At 41.2% G+C, this 19,277-nt stretch overlaps 1 long non-coding RNA gene across 1 annotated transcript; it reads right to left on the bottom strand.

The window, feature by feature from the left end:
• Window positions 1-2,417: 2,417 nt before the first annotated feature.
• LOC142069884 (uncharacterized) lies at window positions 2,418-16,418 on the bottom strand. The gene is made up of 5 exons (XR_012665853.1): window positions 16,264-16,418; window positions 14,159-14,183; window positions 11,999-12,051; window positions 11,270-11,301; window positions 2,418-3,027 (listed from the first exon to the last, which is right to left on the bottom strand). It is a non-coding gene; the product is annotated as an uncharacterized LOC142069884 (long non-coding RNA).
• Between the last annotated feature and the right edge of the window lie 2,859 nt (window positions 16,419-19,277).

Below are 19,277 nucleotides of genomic sequence, written 5' to 3' on the forward strand. Positions count from 1 at the left end.
ACTTACTGTCTGATTCTTTTCCCACTTATAGAAGTCTCATACCTTTGTCACTCCCTTCATTACACTGGAGATACTGATGGTTTACTTTGGTGTAAATGAAATAAGAATCAGGCCGTTAGACCATAAATAAAAGGACCAGGATGCCACTAATACTGAATTTCCAGAGTGGCTCAGCACATTTAACTGGGACTAGGTTTCCAAAAGTGCTCAGCTCACAGTTAGGCACCTAGATAAGGGCCAGATGTTCAAAAGGGCTCAGCTCAACTCCCTCTGTGACATGCATGGCCAGATTTTCAAAAGAGCATCACATAGAGATGATTAAAAAATTGATTTTTTGTCTTACAGGAAAATCTGAGATTTGGATATTTGTTTTTCACCCTAAATTGGAACAAAAAGTGAAAATATCTAAACTTTCAAAAGAATGAAAAGTTCTGAAAATTTTTGATTTGATGAGATTGAAACGTTTCATGTTGTGTCAGTTTGAGCGTCTAGTGTTGCAGTTCAGATGCCTCATGCCCCATTCTCCTCTATGGACCACATCTCCCATGATCCATCAGGGTCTTGGGACTCCCATGGTACATCTCAGCAGCTCAGGGGGTCCATTAGTGTCAACCCAACCCAAAACAAAATGGTTCATTTCAATTTTTCTCAATGGAAAATTAAAAAGAAATAGGCAAAACTGACATTTTTCTACAGATAATTTAAATTTCACAGAAAACTTTTTTCTATTAAAAAAAAACATTTCAATGGAAAATTTCCAACCAGCTCTCTTCAGCAGGTAGGGTGCTGAGGCCCTTTAAAATCTGGTTGCTTATTTTGTTGCTTAAATTAAAGCTGGTTTCATTTGAAAATATTGCCCTGCTTGAAAAGCACTTGAAAAGCTGGCTCTCAGTTCTTTTAGGAATGGGGGCCTTGGATCTACATATTGCATGCTAGAGAGATCTATCACAATGTTCACAGCACTATCCATTGGAGCAGATTTAAAAACAGAATGGCACACCACGACAAATCACAGATGTTCATCACTAAATTCAATTTTACCTGGAAATGACTGGGTTTTTCTTAATCTTAGATCAGGAATGGAAATTGAAATCATAGAAATCATAGAAATCATAGAATATCAGGGTTGGAAGGGACCCCAGAAGGTCATCTAGTCCAACCCCCTGCTCGAAGCAGGACCAATTCCCAGTTAAATCATCCCAGCCAGGGCTTTGTCAAGCCTGACCTTAAAAACCTCTAAGGAAGGAGATTCTACCACCTCCCTAGGTAACGCATTCCAGTGTTTCACCACCCTCTTAGTGAAAAAGTTTTTCCTAATATCCAATCTAAACCTCCCCCACTGCAGCTTGAGACCATTACTCCTCGTTCTGTCATCTGCTACCATTGAGAACAGTCTAGAGCCATCCTCTTTGGAACCCCCTTTCAGGTAGTTGAAAGCAGCTATCAAATCCCCCCTCATTCTTCTCTTCTGCAGGCTAAACAATCCCAGCTCCCTCAGCCTCTCCTCATAAGTCATGTGTTCCAGACCCCTAATCATTTTTGTTGCCCTTCGCTGGACTCTCTCCAATTTATCCACATCCTTCTTGTAGTGTGGGGCCCAAAACTGGACACAGTACTCCAGATGAGGCCTCACCAATGTCGAATAGAGGGGAACGATCACGTCCCTCGATCTGCTCGCTATGCCCCTACTTATACATCCCAAAATGCCATTGGCCTTCTTGGCAACAAGGGCACACTGCTGACTCATATCCAGCTTCTCGTCCACTGTCACCCCTAGGTCCTTTTCCGCAGAACTGCTGCCTAGCCATTCGGTCCCTAGTCTGTAGCTGTGCATTGGGTTCTTCCGTCCTAAGTGCAGGACCCTGCACTTATCCTTATTGAACCTCATCAGATTTCTTTTGGCCCAATCCTCCAATTTGTCTAGGTCCCTCTGTATCCTATCCCTACCCTCCAGCGTATCTACCACTCCTCCCAGTTTAGTATCATCCACAAATTTGCTGACAGTGCAATCCACACCATCCTCCAGATCATTAATGAAGATATTGAACAAAACCGGCCCCAGGACCGACCCTTGGGGCACTCCGCTAGATACCAGCAGCCAACTAGACATGGAGCCATTGATCACTACCCATTGAGCCCGACAATCTAGCCAACTTTCTACCCACCTTGTAGTGCATCCATCCAGCCCATACTTCTTTAACTTGCTGACAAGAATACTGTGGGAGACTGTGTCAAAAGCTTTGCTAAAGTCGAGGAATAACACGTCCACTGCTTTCCCTTCATCCACAGAACCAGTTATCTCATCATAGAAGGCAATTAGATTAGTCAGGCAGGACTTTCCCTTGGTGAATCCATGCTGACTGTTCCTGATCACTTTCCTCTCATCTAAGTGCTTCAGAATTGATTGCTTGAGGACATGCTCCATGATTTTTCCGGGGACTGAGGTGAGGCTGACTGGCCTGTAGTTCCCAGGATCGTCCTTCTTCCCTTTTTTAAAGATTTGCTCAGTTCTGTACACATTACTGCACAATACTTGTTTTTCTTTTTTAAATTTTATTTTATTTTGCATATATTGAAAGAAAGGAAATTGAAAGTAATAGTTGTATAGAGACAAAGATAACAAAAAGAAAATTCTGACTCATATGATCCAATAATAAAGCGAGCCCTCTCATACATTACAGTCCAGCATACATGTAAGAGAAATATAATTATGATTTATAATACAGCACCATCTATTTACATCAAACTCACATGCTCCCTTTGCATAGGAGGAACTAGTCTGAAATTGACACACATCCTCATCCCCAGTTAAGAAATCAGGTAGGTTAAACTCATGTTGCTCTTTATTTCTCTCTTCAAAAACCAAAAATTCTGCATATTTCCAAATTTCTGAAATGTCCCTTCACTGCCTGAGTGTCCTCTTCTTTCCTCTTCTGCTGACTCTGACAAATTGAAATCAATCTTTGAAAAAACTAAACTGAGACACTTATCTTCCAACATCCTGCACCTCTCATGGACTGTACAAGTCTACAGGAAAATGAGAAGGAAACATGGAAAACATATTAGCCACCTGCAGATCTTACACCATTGATCCCCAGGGAATTTCACCCTATCCCAAACAAAACACACCATTGATTTAAGTGAAGGTTGCTGAGAGAGATATGATTTGTACAGCCTGTATTCCAGAGACAGAATGTAAATGTTACAGGCTAAATTGTGACTTGGACTGGACACTGGAATAGGGGACGAGATGGACTCTCAGACCCCTGCAGTGGCTGTCTGGACACTGGTTCCAGGCATGCAAAAATGAGAAAAAGATGGTGCCACCCACCTGCCTCAATGGGTGGAAAACTTGATGGAGCCAGAGGTGATTGGGACAGCCCCAATAGAAAGGGGGAGGAGAGCACTCACTTCAGAGGTTCTATCCACCTCTTAGCCAGCCAGGGACAGAGGGAAGTTGATTGGTCCCTTGCTGTCACCTTTGGTTAATTTAAGCCCTAGCCTGGGCCATGTGGAGACTCTTTTTACTCCATTTCAGCAGCCCCAGCCCCACCCCTGTAATAGTAGTTTCAGAGTTGCGTCATGCCAGTGCTGTGGGTCTGACCGATGGCCTGTTTGGGGATCAGGAAGGAATTTTTCTTCCCATCAGGCCAAATTAGCAGAGGCTGGTGGGATTGTTGCCTTCCTCTCAGGAGCCTGTAACCATTACACTGTGACCACTTAAAATGCCTGGTGGGTGAGAGTATGGACGACATGGCAGATAGTTCCTCTCCCCTGCGTTAAGTTTAATGAAGTTGCAGCCTGCCATGCAAAATCCATCCCCGTGTCTGTCCTTATTTACCCCATGTGCACATCAAATCACCCACCTCTTCAATAAATTCTGGTCTAGGACCAAATCCCAGTTTTTGCAAATATTAGTCTGGCAATTGGTTTATAATTATTTGGAGGTGAATGTAAAATTGGTGCATGGTGCAGTCCCTCAAGAATGAAATCCTCTCTCTGCATAAGAAACACAGAAGCAATGCAATTTCCTGTTCAAACCCACTATCTATCAATCTGTCCATCTATCTTCAACCTTCCCCCAGAGAGGCCACCAGATGGGATGTTACAGCATAGAAGATAGAGATTAAATCTCAGGAACAACTTCCTAATGGTAAGAACAGTAAGACAATGGAACAGACTGCCTAGGGAAGTTGTGGAATCTCCTTCACTGGAGGTTTTCAGAAAGAGGCTGGATAGCCATCTGTCTTGGATGATTTGGACACAACAAATCCTGCATGTTGGCAGGGGTTAGATTAGGTGGCCTTTGCAGTCCCTTCTGACCCCACGGTTCTATGATTCTCTGAAATTGCAGGCCTGGTTCTGCCACTCTTAGTCACTTTGAAAAGTACCTTACTCTACTAGGCAGTTATGCGCATAGCACATGAGTGCTCCCTATAAGTAAAAGGGCAGAATCTAGCCCTGTTTCAGTGCATTTGCCCGTTCTAAGTGTGAACTCTCTGTTGAGACTGCAAACGATCATGCCGAATGTGGAGGTGGGACTCCTGATTTATGGCTAAATCTGGGTCAGATATTTATAGAACTTTGGGCCTAAATTTTCAAAAGTGACTAGTGGTTTTAGGAGCACATATTAAGACACCTCAAAAGGGCCTGATTTTGTGAAAATCGGGTTTTTCTAAGATGCATCAGTGTAGGTGCCCAAAATCGTGATCCACTTTTAAAAAATTAGTTTTAACTTAGTTTCAAGCATTCTTACAACTACAATACCCACCTGCTGAAGTGAAGAAACAGTTTGACAGCGCCAGAAGAGTACCCAGAAGTCACCTAGTACAGGACAGGCCCAACAAAGAAAATAACAGAACACCACTAGCCATCACCTTCAGCTCCCAACTAAAACCTCTCCAACGCATCATCAAGGATCTACAACCTATCCTGAAGGACGACCCATCACTCTCACAGATCTTGGGAGACAGGCCAGTCCTTGCTTACAGACAGCCCCTCAACCTGAAGCAAATACTCACCAGCAACCACACACTACACAACTGAACCACTAACCCAGGAACCTATCCTTGCAACAAAGCCCGTTGCCAACTGTGCCCACATATCTATTCAGGGGACACCATCATAGGGCCTAATCACATCAGCCACACTATCAGAGGCTCGTTCACCTGCACATCTACCAATGTGATATATGCTATTATGTGCCAGCAATGTCCCTCTGCCATGTACATTGGTCAAACTGGACAGTCTCTACGTAAAAGAATAAATGGACACAAATCAGACGTCAAGAATTATAACATCCAAAAACCTGTCGGAGAACACTTCAATCTCTCTGGTCACTCGATTAGAGACCTAAAAGTGACAATTCTTCAACAAAAAAACTTCAAAAACAGACTCCAGTGAGAGACTGCTGAATTGGAATTAATTTGCAAACTGGATACAATTAACTTAGGCTTGAATAGAGACTGGGAGTGGATGGGTCATTACACAAAGTAAAACTATTTCCCCATGTTTATTTCCCCCCCGCACCCCACACTGTTCCTCATATATTCTTGTCAACTGCTGGAAATGGCCCACATTGATTATCACTACAAAAGGTTTTCTCTCCCCGCCCCCCTGCTCTCCTGCTGGTATTAGCTCATCTTAAGTGATCACTCTCCTTACAGTGTGTATGGTAACACCCATTGTTTCATGTTCTCTGTGTATATAAATCTCCCCACTGTATTTTCCACTGAATGCATCCTGTCAAGGTTCCTCCCCCACTCTGAACTCTAGGGTACAGATGTGGGGACCTGCATGAAAAACCTCCTAAGCTTATCTTTACCAGCTTAGGTCAAAACTTCCCCAAGGTACAAAATATTCCACCCTTAGTCCTTGGATTGGCCACTACCACCACCAAACAAATACTGGTTACTGGGGAAGAGCTGTTTGGACACATCTTTCCCCCCAAAATACTTCCCAAAACCTTGCACCCCACTTTCTGGACAAGGTTTGGTAAAAAGCCTTACCAATTTGCCTAGGTGACTACAGACCCAGACCCTTGGATCTTAAGAACAATGAACAATCCTCCCAACACTTGCACCCGCCCTTTCCAGGGAAATGTTGGATAAAAAGCCTCACCAATTTGCATAGGTGACCACAGACCCAAACCCTTGGATCTGAGAACAATCAAAAAGTATTCAGTTTTCTTACAAGAAGACTTTTAATAGAAATAGAAGTAAATAGAAATAAAGAAATCCCCCCTGTAAAATCAGGATGGTAGATACCTTACAGGGTAATTAGATTCAAAACATAGAGAACCCCTCTAGGCAAAACCTTAAGTTACAAAAAAGATACACAGACAGAAATAGTTATTCTATTCAGCACAATTCTTTCTCAGCCATTTAAAGAAATCATAATCTAACACGTACCTAGCTAGATTACTTACTAAAAGTTCTAAGACTCCATTCCTGGTCTATCCCCGGCAAAGACAGCATATAGACAGACTGAGACCCTTTGTTTCTCTCCCTCCTCCCAGCTTTTGAAAGTATCTTGTCTCCTCATTGGTCCTTTTGGTCAGGTGCCAGCGAGGTTACCTTTAGCTTCTTAACTCTTTACATGTGAGAGGAGTTTTTCCTCTGGCCAGGAGGGATTTCAAAGGGGTTTACCCTTCCCTTTATATTTATGACACATCCGATGAAGTGAGCAGTAGCTCACGAAAGCTTATGCTCAAATAAATTTATTAGTCTCTAAGGTGCTACAAGTTCTCCTTTAGTTTTAACTTGTTAGACAATTTTTTTCTCTTTACAAATTGGCTGAACAGATTGTGATTATCTCAAATTTATTAATAACAAGAATTTATTAATTAAACAATTTCAACAAAATATTCTTGGTGTGTAGCCCATTTACATTAAGTTCATTGCATTTTATAATATAAATCTAACAGGTCATTTTAATCTCTTCAGTGGTTGGTTGAGGGTAACTCAGTCAGGTTTGCAGTGTGAACACTCACGGCTGAATTAGAAATTCTCTCTCTCTGACTCTTGATCTAACATTTACTTCTGATTTTCTGACTCCATGACCATACTGAAGCAAACTCATCAATGGAGTGGTGCAGGAAGCAAACGTATGAAGGATGAGAACACCATCAAGGAAAATCCAGAGTTTCTTTCTGAGCAAATATTTGAAAAAAACAACAACAAAACAACCAACCAAACACCACCATTTTCAGATATTTGCTCAGGTCTTATTTTGCCACTTACCTGCCCCTAAAAAAGACATGGGAATCCCAGCCAGTTTCACAAAGGCAATAGAACAAACTTTATGATATTATAGTAATTGCAGATTCATATCTGTGATTTGGAGGCTGGTTTTTGTATTATGAAATTCCAGGGTATCCATAATTCAACTTAATATGAAATTGCAACACTTCTAGTGGTAACGGGCCTGACCCAGGACTCATTCAAATTATTGCTAGGCTTTCCATTGATCTTGACCAAAAGACTCCAAGTGCCTGGAAGCAAAACCCATTCAGTCTGATATTTTTAGTCTATCTTCTCTTTCTTGGGTCAAAGTTTCCTTGATTCATAGAGTTTAAAGCCAGAAGGGACCATTAGATCATCTAATCTGACCTCCTGTATAGCACAGACCCGTGAATTTCACCCAGTTACCTTTCAGTTGAGCCCAATAATTTTTGTTTGGCTAAAGCATCTTCCACAGAGGAGTCCAGTCTTGACCTGAAGATATCAAGTGATGGAGAATCCACCACTTCCCTTGTTCGAAGGGTGAGTCACCCTCATTGTCAAAATGAGAACCTTATTTCCAGTTTGCATTTAATCAGAGATTTCAAAATCTCTCACTGGTGGGAGTCAGCCTACAGGAAACATTTTCCCCACTAGTTTACCCTTCTGAATGTTAGAATGCAATGAATTCAGGCTGCTCCTCCATGGGTCAGGGAGAAAGACCTGGTTCTGCCTCTGATTGTTCTCATTCTATTTCCGGCCCCACTTCTATGGAAAATCAGATTCCTCAAGCTTAGGGCAGAAGGGGTCAATTTCACCCTAGTTCTCCTGGTGGAGAAAGCTCTACATAAGTATGAATAAGTGACAAGGATCCAGGCCCTGGTAAATAAGCACATGCATAATTTGAAGCACATGGACAATCCCACTAATTACATATCTGGTGAAATGTATATGAGTGTTTAAGACCTTGCTGAGTCCGGGCTGAGGCCGTGAGTGGAGTGGATCACTTACCATTCACATATAGCGGAAAGGCAGATTCATACTTCTGTTTGGAGGGATGTGTAGAACGAGGCACATCCTCTAGATCAAAATTTTGATAGATTGGCTCCGGGGCTTCTTTGCCCTTTAAATCAATGGGGGCATGTTAAACCGTGGGCGAAGGTGCTATTTTCTGACTGAAATGCTGCCAGAAAGCTGAGATTTAAAGGCATAGCCAAAGTAGCTTCTCAGAGAGTGATCAAACATACCCATTATTAAATGGGAAGGGGGAATTTTGTTAATTGATCATAACTAAATAATGAACATACTGGGTGAAATAGTGGTTCCACGGAAGTCAATGGCAAAACTGCATTGTGACTTTCACTTGCGGATCTCAGAATACTGTACAAACTATAGATAATCAGCCCCAACAAATCCATGTGTACTTTATAACTAGTCATAGAATCATAGAATCATAGAATATAAGGGTTGGAAGGGACCCCAGAAGGTCATCTAGTCCAACCCCCTGCTCGAAGCAGGACCAATTCCCAGTTAAATCATCCCAGCCAGGGCTTTGTCAAGCCTGACCTTAAAAACCTCTAAGGAAGGAGATTCTACCACCTCCCTAGGTAACGCATTCCAGTGTTTCACCACCCTCTTAGTGAAAAAGTTTTTCCTAATATCCAATCTAAACCTCCCCCACTGCAGCTTGAGACCATTACTCCTCGTTCTGTCATCTGCTACCATTGAGAACAGTCGAGAGCCATCCTCTTTGGAACCCCCTTTCAGGTAGTTGAAAGCAGCTATCAAATCCCCCCTCATTCTTCTCTTCTGCAGGCTAAACAATCCCAGCTCCCTCAGCCTCTCCTCATAACTCATGTGTTCCAGACCCCTAATCATTTTTGTTGCCCTTCGCTGGACTCTCTCCAATTTATCCACATCCTTCTTGAAGTGTGGGGCCCAAAACTGGACACAGTACTCCAGATGAGGCCTCACCAATGTCGAATAGAGGGGAACGATCACGTCCCTCGATCTGCTCGCTATGCCCCTACTTATACATCCCAAAATGCCATTGGCCTTCTTGGCAACTAGGGCACACTGCTGACTCATATCCAGCTTCTCGTCCACTGTCACCCCTAGGTCCTTTTCCGCAGAACTGCTGCCTAGCCATTCGGTCCCTAGTCTGTAGCTGTGCATTGGGTTCTTCCGTCCTAAGTGCAGGACCAAATCTGACGCTGGCAGCAGAGGCTTCAGGAGGAAATGGATATTACACAGACCAACCAACAGTCCTCAGAGATGAATGTACTGTTTTACTTTACACATTGCAAGCATCTCCATTGACTTCAATAGGACTGCACACACAGCATCAAGTTAAGCATGTGCATAAGAATTTGCAGGATGGAGGCCTTAGGTTGTAAGCTCCTCAACTCAGTGGCCATCTGTTTGTTGTGTGTGTGTACAGAGCGTAGTTTAATAGGATGCTGATCAATGCCCGGAGCTTCAAGGCATTACTGCATCATTGAACTGGCCAGAAAACTGAATTTCTGGTCCTTGGGAAATTGAGACATTTTGAAATTTCTTTTTGTTCAAAACTGGAATGAAAAGTCAAAATAGGAAAATTGACCAAGACACTAAATATCTGAAATTTTTCATTCCAGAAATATTGAAATGGCCTTATCAAAATGCTTCATTTCTGAAAGGCTGGAATGATTCATTGTGACTTTATCATTTTGACTCATATATAATATAATATAATATAATATAATATAATATAATATAATATAATGTCTAAATGCCTAGACTATTATTCTATTCTATTCTAACATAAAAGTTGAAACCATAAAGTTGAAACACATTTTTGACTATATTGAAATGAAATGTTTTGATAACATTCTTTCAAAAATTTCAATATTTTCATGAAATATTTTGATTTTGTTGAATCAGCATTTTCTGATGGAAAACTGTCCTGTCACAAAATTTTCAACCAGCTATAATAATAATAAAAATCAAATCCTGCAAGAGGCAGCTAGGAAATAATCTGCCCATAGGGGAAAGTCTCTTCTAACCCCAATTGTTCCAGTATGGTTGATGCTCTGAAGCAGGCACTGTAATTCTAGGTGTCCTTGTTAACCAGATAAACACCCAATCTTTTGGTGAATCCAGCTGAATTCAGCACAGAAGGAGATTCTTCTCTATACAGATTGTATATTTCTTGCTTGAAAAATGAAATAAGAATATATAGTCCTGCCGTGGTGTGTAAGTGAAAAAATCTCTGTGGATAAGTACTAGTTATTGGACAGGAGGGAATTCAATCTCACCTAACCTGTTGTCTTCATACATGTTTGAAAATGCCATCACTAAGATCACCCTAGATCATCCTGTAGATGTATTCACTAGTAAATTAACATTTCCATCTATGAAACATTTGCCACAAAATGGATATCAATGTTAATAATTTTTGTATTAGTCATGGAAACCCTGGTAATATACTAATACATGTTTTGGTAGCTTGAGGAATTATAGCAGGGTGCTATTTTCTTGTTATTACAGTAGGATCATTTTTACATATCTAAATAGCAAGAGATATAACTCTAAACTGCTTAATTCCCCTGAACACATGATATCCCAATGGAAAACAGGTTTTCTGTCCTATGGAAAATTTTGAGACTTCAATTTTTTTTCCTCCAGAATCAAGGTGAAAAACAAAAATGTTGCAGATTTTCTGTGACACACAATTCTAGGGAAACATTGTTTTGGGGCAAACAAAATGTTCTCTTTCAATAAATCTGAAACACTTTGTTTCAATTTTGACCATTCTTTATATTTTTAATTTTGTGTATAATTTCTCAAACGAAAAAGCAGTTTCACAAACTTACTGTCTCTAATTATATATCTATACAGTGCCTAATGGCTCTGATCACAGCTGGGACCTTGAAGCACTATCATAATAGAAATTATAATTTATTAGAAATGTTTTAAGGAAAATACATGGAAATAGGAAATCATTGCTGTGTAATATGTCAGACTTTCAGTGTATCATTATGGCTTAACAGCACAGCATAATCACTTACCATGCCATGGGAATATGCAACCCCATTGTTATCTGTAAAAAAAGGTCACATTTATAACAATTTTTGTTATAACAGGGTTTCAGGTAAGATTTTGCTGTAAGGAGCTTTAAAAAGTGAATTTGTCCCCTTACAATACATTTAACTGGTGTCTCAGCAAATGTAATAGATACAACACAGTTCCCAAAAATATTTTTTTAAATATTTAAACTCAGAGCTGATTATTGAAATCAACCTGTTGAGCTATACATCCAGAAGAGGTAATTTGGGATGGATTTGTACTCCAGACCTGATTTGTGCCAGATGCACATTCATAGAGAGCTGCTTCTGAAATCAGTTATAATCAACATAGCTTTAAAATGGCAATGTGGCCCAGAGAACTGGTCGCTACAGTTAAAATCAAGGGACCTGGGATTATTCCTAGTTCTTCCACTCAGCTGCTAATAGAGAGCAAAATAGGATGTTATGTTTTCTAATCAGTTAGGAAAGCATTAGGTACCATGCTGATAAATTAAGTACTGAGGTAGACAGAACCATTGGTAGTTAAAAATTGCTGCTGGTGGAAATAATTTCCATACTTATTCCAATATGTGCTCTTAACTGACTTGTCAGAGATCCTTGCCCCTGAATTACTACATACACTTCACCAAACTCCCCATTCCTTCAAAAACCAAACAGCAAATGCATCTGTAGCTCAGAGGAATAAGTGATTAATGTGTCTGATTTTCATACCCATGTACTGATCTTCAGTGGGATTATCGTTCCTCTCACGGAGGTTTTGCAACCTAATAAAAACAAGAGAAAAGTTGCACAAGTGAACAGGAGACATGAGTCATATTTAAAGTCTAAAATAAGAGACGGACCTGGCTCAAAATCCTGAAATTCATGCAGACTGAACATAGAGGCTGTGGTAAGTTAGAATCCAAATCTGCATCCACATCTGAACTGCACAAGTAGTCCCTGTCTCATCAAGATGCTGAATGAAATCTTGCATCCAAGCAGTCCAAGCACCACAGTTCCAAACTATGGAGTGAATTTTGAAATTAAGAGCCATCTCCCTTTAAGAAGTATATGCAAGAAAAGTGACACAGAGGCTGCTATGGAGCCACACACAGCCTTAGCAATTGGTTGGAAAATTCAGTTATGTTGAACTGGAAAGGGTTTCATGGGAACATGTGGATTTGACAACATTTTTGACTGGAGGAAGTCAAAATGAATTACTCCAACTTTCTCATTTTATTTCAATACTGTTAAAACTTTTTGTTTCAATAACTTCAAAAGTTTCACTTCAATAAGGCGAACATGTTTCATTTCAACTTTGTTTCGATTCATTTCACTGTGACTTTTATATTGTTAAAATATTAATTTTAATTATTTATAATATATACTATATTTATGAATCATACAGTTAATATGTCATAGTATAGTATAATGTTTCAATGTTATGAAAACAAAACCTTTTAATGTTTCCAAAACTATTTTGTAGGAATTTTGGTGTTGCAGAAAATGTCAACATTTTGATTTTTCATTCCTATTCGGCATGAAAACAAATGTTGAAATATTGGAATTTCCTGTGCAATGGAAATTCTGTTTTCTGATGAGTGGTTTGCAACCCAGTATTGCTGGATTAGGAGAAAGCAACTTATCTTGTTCCCTCTGACCAGAAGTGGGCTTGGAGTGGGAGGCAGCTCATAGCCACATCATCCTAGGGCCATGCCTCTGCTGGAAACTGTGATATTTTAACCCTGCCTTGACAACCTGCATGGAACAACTAGTGCAGAACTGCATGGTCAAAGCTTACCACTTGTTAGCGGATTTTGCCCCAGGCTAGCTGGAGTTTTCTTGGTGGGGAAGGACTCTCACAGATGGACATGGCCACCAGATCACTAATGACAGGTTTCAGAGTAGCAGCCGTATTAGCTTGTATCTGCAAAAAGAACAGGAGTACTTGTGGCACCTTAGAGACTAACAAATTTATTTGAGCATAAGCTTTCGTGGGCTACAGCCCACTTCATCGGATGTATTCAGTGGAAAATACAGTAGGACGATTTTATATACTCATAGAACATGAAACAATGGGTGTTACCATGCACACTATAATGAGAGTGATCAGGTATTATTCCTGCTGGTAATAGCTCACCTTAACTGATCACTCTCATTATAGTGTGCCTGGTAACACCCATTGTTTCATGTTCTCTGTGTATATAAAATCATCCTACTGTATTTTCCACTGCATGCATCTGATGAAGTGGGCTGTAGCCCACGAAAGCTTATGCTCAAATAGATTTGTTAGTCTCTAAGGTGCCACAAGTACTCCTGTTCTTTTTGCAGATCGCTAATGGAGCTAAACTCTGTCTTTGTTCACACCCCTTTTAAACTGCAACTCTTAGAGTTGGGGACTGTCATACTCTGTGTTTGTACAGCACCAAGCACAATGGGGCCCAGCCTGTTTGAGGCCTCTAGACACTGTTGCAATAGACTCCTTTTCTTTTTGCTAATACAGACTAACACGGCTGCTATTCTGAAAAAAGAGCAACCATATAATTAATGATTAATAATAATATGTAGACTTTAAACTGTCTGGAGCAGGGACAGTCTTCTCTGTTACCTGTGTGTTCAGTGACCAACACAAAGGGACCCTGATTTCATGAATGAAGTCACTAGCTATCAAGCATTATCATTACCTCAGATACTATAGTGATGGTGGGCAGCCATAATATAATCCAGGTAGGCAGCTGAAGTACCATATATATCCCACAACAGCATCACCATTTAGAGGGGGCTGCTGTAAGTACCAAACCCTCTGACTTGGACACAAGTTGATATATTACATGGGAGTAATCTCTTTCTGTCTGTAACGTGAGAGGTATGATAGAATTACCCCATTCTTACCTTTCCTTTCTTCTTGTAGTTACAACTAGAAAAAAAACAAATTAGAAAGGTTTAGAGAAAAATTCTTTGCCTCTCCCCAGAATATCAATGAGAGGGAGAGGAAGTTAAACAAACTACTTAAGGGATAAGGAGACAGGGGTTTGTTTCTGGAGTTCTGTTAAGATTTAGGTTAGGGTTAGGGCTAGGTGAAGAGATCATCAGAGCTTATCAGAAAAAAGTGGAGAAGAATTCACAAAATCTTTTAGATTTTTTCCTGATTTTTTGAAATATAAATTTTTGAAATTCATATACTTTCATATGACCTTAGAGTTGATAGAAAAATCAAGAGAAAAGTTTTGTGAATGTTTTTCTAGTTTATGTGGATTTTCATCCAATTTTTGAAATTTGAAAAATATTGACCAGCTCCCAAGTTCAGACTCAAAGTCAGTTCAGGGCTAGTGTCTAGGCTCAGGGTCAGTGGTGAAATCTGATAAGCTGCGGGTCAATTTTGGTCTCAATTGTGCAAGTCTCACAAAATCAGTTGTTCTTACAAGATTTCTTCCATGTCAAGCTAAATCCAAATCACACCCAGAAAATATATCTCAAGCCAAAACTGTAGGTGCAAGTTATGAAGAGGAGGTGATAAATTGTTCTCCATGTCTGTTAAGTAAAACATGAAGTAATGGTGTTAATCTGCAGAAAGGGTGGTCTAAAGTTAGGTTTTAGGAAAACTTTCTTACTCTAAGGATAATCAAGCACTGGAATAGATTACCTAGGTAAGTAGTGGAAGCCCCTTCATCATAATAATCAGAATAATTGTTTCATTCACTTTCATAGGCAGTATCCAGGCCCTCCCATCTGGTTTGCTTGATCCCAGCCCATCTATGTAAAACTCCTCAAACAGGTTGTCTTCAACTCCAGGCACTTGACTTTTCTGCATTGGGGACATTATTTTCCCAACATTTATGACACAGTGTCCCAAATGCAAAACACTGGTTTGGGCCATGTTGTTCTCCACACCTTCCACATAGCCATCTGTACGCTGTCTCCCCACCAGCAGTGCTTTTCATAGCGGGTGTTTCCACTTTTTGATTTGACCTTTTCTGGCTATATTCTTTTGTAGTTAGTATATGGATAAGCCCTTCTGGTGAATTCAGCTCTTTGGCTTGTGCTGACACAGTTTCTTCTGCCCTGCATACCTGGAGATCTTTTCCGAAAATGAAATCTCCTTCACAGAGCAGTCTCTCTCTCTTAGCACATTGTCTTTAATGCCACAAATGAGTCTATCTCTGATCAGACACTGCCAGTCCACCAAAGTTACAGGTTTTACTGATTCGCCTTAATCATGTGACATATTGTTCTATGGTGGCATCAGTTTTGTTCGTGCATGTAAAACAAATGTCTCTCTCAAAGCTCTCATTACTTTTTGGCATGCAATGTTCCTCAAATTTAGTCAGAATTTTACTTAACTTCATGCTTTCACCTTCTTCAAACTTAAAGGTGTTATAAATATCCAAGGCTTCCTTCCTGAAAACATGCAAAAAATTGATGATTTCACTTTATTATTTTTCTCCCTTGTGGCTGCTAAATACAATTCAAATTTCTGTCAGAATTTTTTCTTGTGTTCTGCAACACTGCCTGACACTCACAGACTGGTTGCGACAGGTTGCGACACATCCAGGTTTGGCTTTCTTCCCTTCTTAAGCTAGTCAAGCTACTATTGTGCTCATTCACTACATAAAAAAGTGTTTGTTTCTTTTCTATTTGCTCCTCTGCGGGCTTCTTTTTTCTCTGCTTTCAGTTTCAAACAAAGGAGTTAACCTCAAAATGACCTCAGTCTCTTTCTCATTCAGACCTTCTGGTACCATGGAATGGTCATAGAATCTCATGGTTGAAAGGGACCTCAGGAGGTCATCTAATCCAACCTCCTGCTTAAAGCAGGACCAATCCCCAATTTTTGGCCCAGATCCCTAAATGGCCCCCTAAAGGACTGAACTCACAATCCTGGGTTTAGCAGGCCAATGCTCAAACCACTCAAATCCCTCCCCCCACAAGATTTTGTCTTGGGGTTCATTAAACAACAACCCAGTGAATGAGAAAGGAATAAATCTTTTATTAAAACAAACCTGAGAGTGTCTGTGGTGAACTGCTGTGCACAGCTACATGGAGTTCTGCACCTCTGCTTCCAGGGGACCGCTCAGAATTCCTATAGTCCTAATACAGTCCCTTTTGAGCGAGCCTCTGTAAATAATTATCTTGTACAAACATATCTCTACACTTGCTGCTCCTGCAGTGGCAGGGAAAAGATTAGGTGAGATCCGCCCAGCTGCCCTAGCAGGTGATCCAAGCCTGTGCTGCAGGGGAAGTTAAAAAAAAAGATATTCACCTTCCTCATCACAAACCTGTCCCTGTTTTTCACCGAAAAAAGTTTGAGATTTGAAAATTTTCACCCAGCTCTTCTAATCCCATTCAGAGATGCTTTAAAGGCAGCGCATGGGGTTTAGGCTGGTATTTACAAAGGAACCTAAGGGCTGTTTACTTTAGTTTAGCAGAAGAATAGAGTAGTTGTCCCATAAAGAGCAATAAACCCACAGTCCCACCCGCTCCCTTCCCCCCACACTGCTTTCGTTTTTCACTCCTCAGTTAATATATAACTTTTGGAAAAGCCAGCTCTGGCTTCACCAACAGCAATTACTCAGTCCTGGGGTTCAAAGATAGCAGACACCCATAACCAGCGCCACCAGGTACTCAGAGTTACTGGACCCAGATTTCCAGGTAGTACATTCTGCTTATTTAAAATTCAGCTGTGTATGGTAATGTTGCCGGCACAGAGTGCCCGAGGCAAACAACAGCAAGGTTCGTTGCCCGGTATGCGTCACCCAATAATCACAACGGGGTGGAGAAGCAGAAAAGTTTATTTGAAGCTTCAATATAGTACAGGGAGATATTCACCTCAAATCCTGTACACAGAGCAGGAAGTTACACAGACTTTTATACATCCTTTCTTCAGCATACTTATCCAATAGCAAGCTGCCCTAAGTATCCATATAGCCAGCCAATCCAGATACCAGCTAGTTCCCTTTTGCTTTGTACCATCTGTTAAACCATATATAAAGCTGCTTTGTTCAGCAGTGTTTTACCATATCTGCCCTGTCTGGCCTTGTTTAGTTTCAGACAGTCTGACTTTGCAACATATTGTTGCATATCCTCAGCATAACTGCTGTGAGTGCCTCCAGGCCAGGGGGCCAAGGTCACTTGGGCCTAGTGCGAGGGGGGCTTCATCGACACTCGTGGACTTCCACCCCTCGAGTTACCTAGTGGCCATGCCCAGTGCCCCAACAGTAATATTCGGGGTGCTGCTCAGAGCCAGGCCAGGCCCATGCTGCTGGCTGCTGCGATTGCATTGCTCTGTTCTGGAGTGAGGGTTAATTTTGGCATTTCCACTCTTCAGTCCCTCCCCAGGTTACCTAGGGAGGTGGTGGAATCTCCATCCTTAGAGGTTTTTAAGGCCCAGCTTGACAAAGCCCTGGCTGGGATGATTTAGATGGTGTTAGTCCTGCTTTGAGCAGGGGATTGGACTAGTTGACCTCCTGAGGTCTCTTCCAACCCTAATCTTCTATGATACTATGAAAATCTTCCAGCTTTTCTTCTAGCTGAGAGGGTCAGCCCTCCAGTTCTTTTGTCTTTCTCTATCCACTTAACTAGGCCTGCCCTGTGCCGAGTATCAGTGTTTGCATGCCAGCCCAGAAAGATCACTGGAGATCAGTGTAATTAATTCTTTCACTCTCCCCACAGGGGAAGAACACATTTGCTTCTTAAGCCAGCTTTTCTCAGATGTGCTTGAACTTTGGGCTGGTTCTTAACCAAGAGGCCCTTTTAGAGACAGTTTGTGCAGCTTCTGAAACCTGATCCCATGTCTTCCTTCTGGCTTGGCTACAGGAAGGAGTATCTTTAGGACACAAAAGCTGAGATTTACAAAGCTGCCCAAGTGAGTTGGGCACCCTACTCTAATTTAATTTCAGTGGGATTTGGGTGCCTCACTCCCCCAGACCACACTGAAAAATCCAGCTACTATAAACACATTGTTTTCATGTGGCGAGATGACTTCCTAGTTACATTCTCCCATTTTGTCACTTTCCCTAGGTGCAAGACTTTACTTTCATTTCTAACAGCTCTCCCTCCCAGGGTCTGCATCCCCTGCTGCTCGAATCTTGCCAGGTCAATTGTCAGCTCTGCTCCTCCTGCGTACTTGCTGCTGCCCCTCCAGTGCAGGTGTAATCAGTGAATTTGATCACAATAGAATTTTCAGCAGAGACCTCAGTCAGTGTTGCCAGTTCTTGTGATTTTTATCACAAGTCTTGTGATTTTGGTGTTTTTCTTAAATCTCCAGCTCCTGGAGTCCTATGATTTTGCGAGGATCTCAACTTTCCTAAAAAAAAGTACGTTTCTTGCCCTCTTGGTTGCAGAGAAAAGCTTGAAAATGTGGAGTGTGTGTGATTGGGGATTGGTCCTGCTTTGAGCAGGGGTTGGACTAGATGATCTCCTGAGGTCCCTTCCAACCCTGATATTCTATTAGTTCTATTAGTCTATTATTTAAAAGGTCCGAAAACAGAAGGTAAATAAAAAGAACCCCAAATGTATTATTATTATTTTTAAATTTTCATAATTTTTAAGCCAGTCCCTTGATTTTGGAACTCTTGGAGCTGGCAATACTGCACCTGATAAAGACATAAGGCAACTGTGCTGTGGGCAGAAAAGCCATTGCTTTTTCCTCATTTAGCAGGTCAATAACAACCGTAAGAAAGTTCTGGACTGGGCTAGAACTAGCAGGCAGCATCACTGGAGAGATCCATCACTGTGAGGACAGAAGCTGCTCCATGGAGCAGCTGGAAATGCTGTGCTCTTCCCAGTCTGTGAACCACCATCCTAAGGCATTTGAGAAGACAAGGCTCCTAGACAGTGGTTTTGTGCTGGGATTTCTTATCCCTACAGCTACCTCAATACTAACTAGAGCTGGTTGGATATTTTCAGGATGGAACATTTTTTCTGCCAGAAAATGCCATTTCATTGAAATAGAAACGTTTCATGGGAACGTGTTGATTATGATGGAGAATGAAACCTCTTTATTTCCCAGCCAGCT

This window comes from Caretta caretta, chromosome 23 (genome assembly GCF_965140235.1).
Source record: "Caretta caretta isolate rCarCar2 chromosome 23, rCarCar1.hap1, whole genome shotgun sequence".
Taxonomy (NCBI): domain Eukaryota; kingdom Metazoa; phylum Chordata; order Testudines; family Cheloniidae; genus Caretta; species Caretta caretta.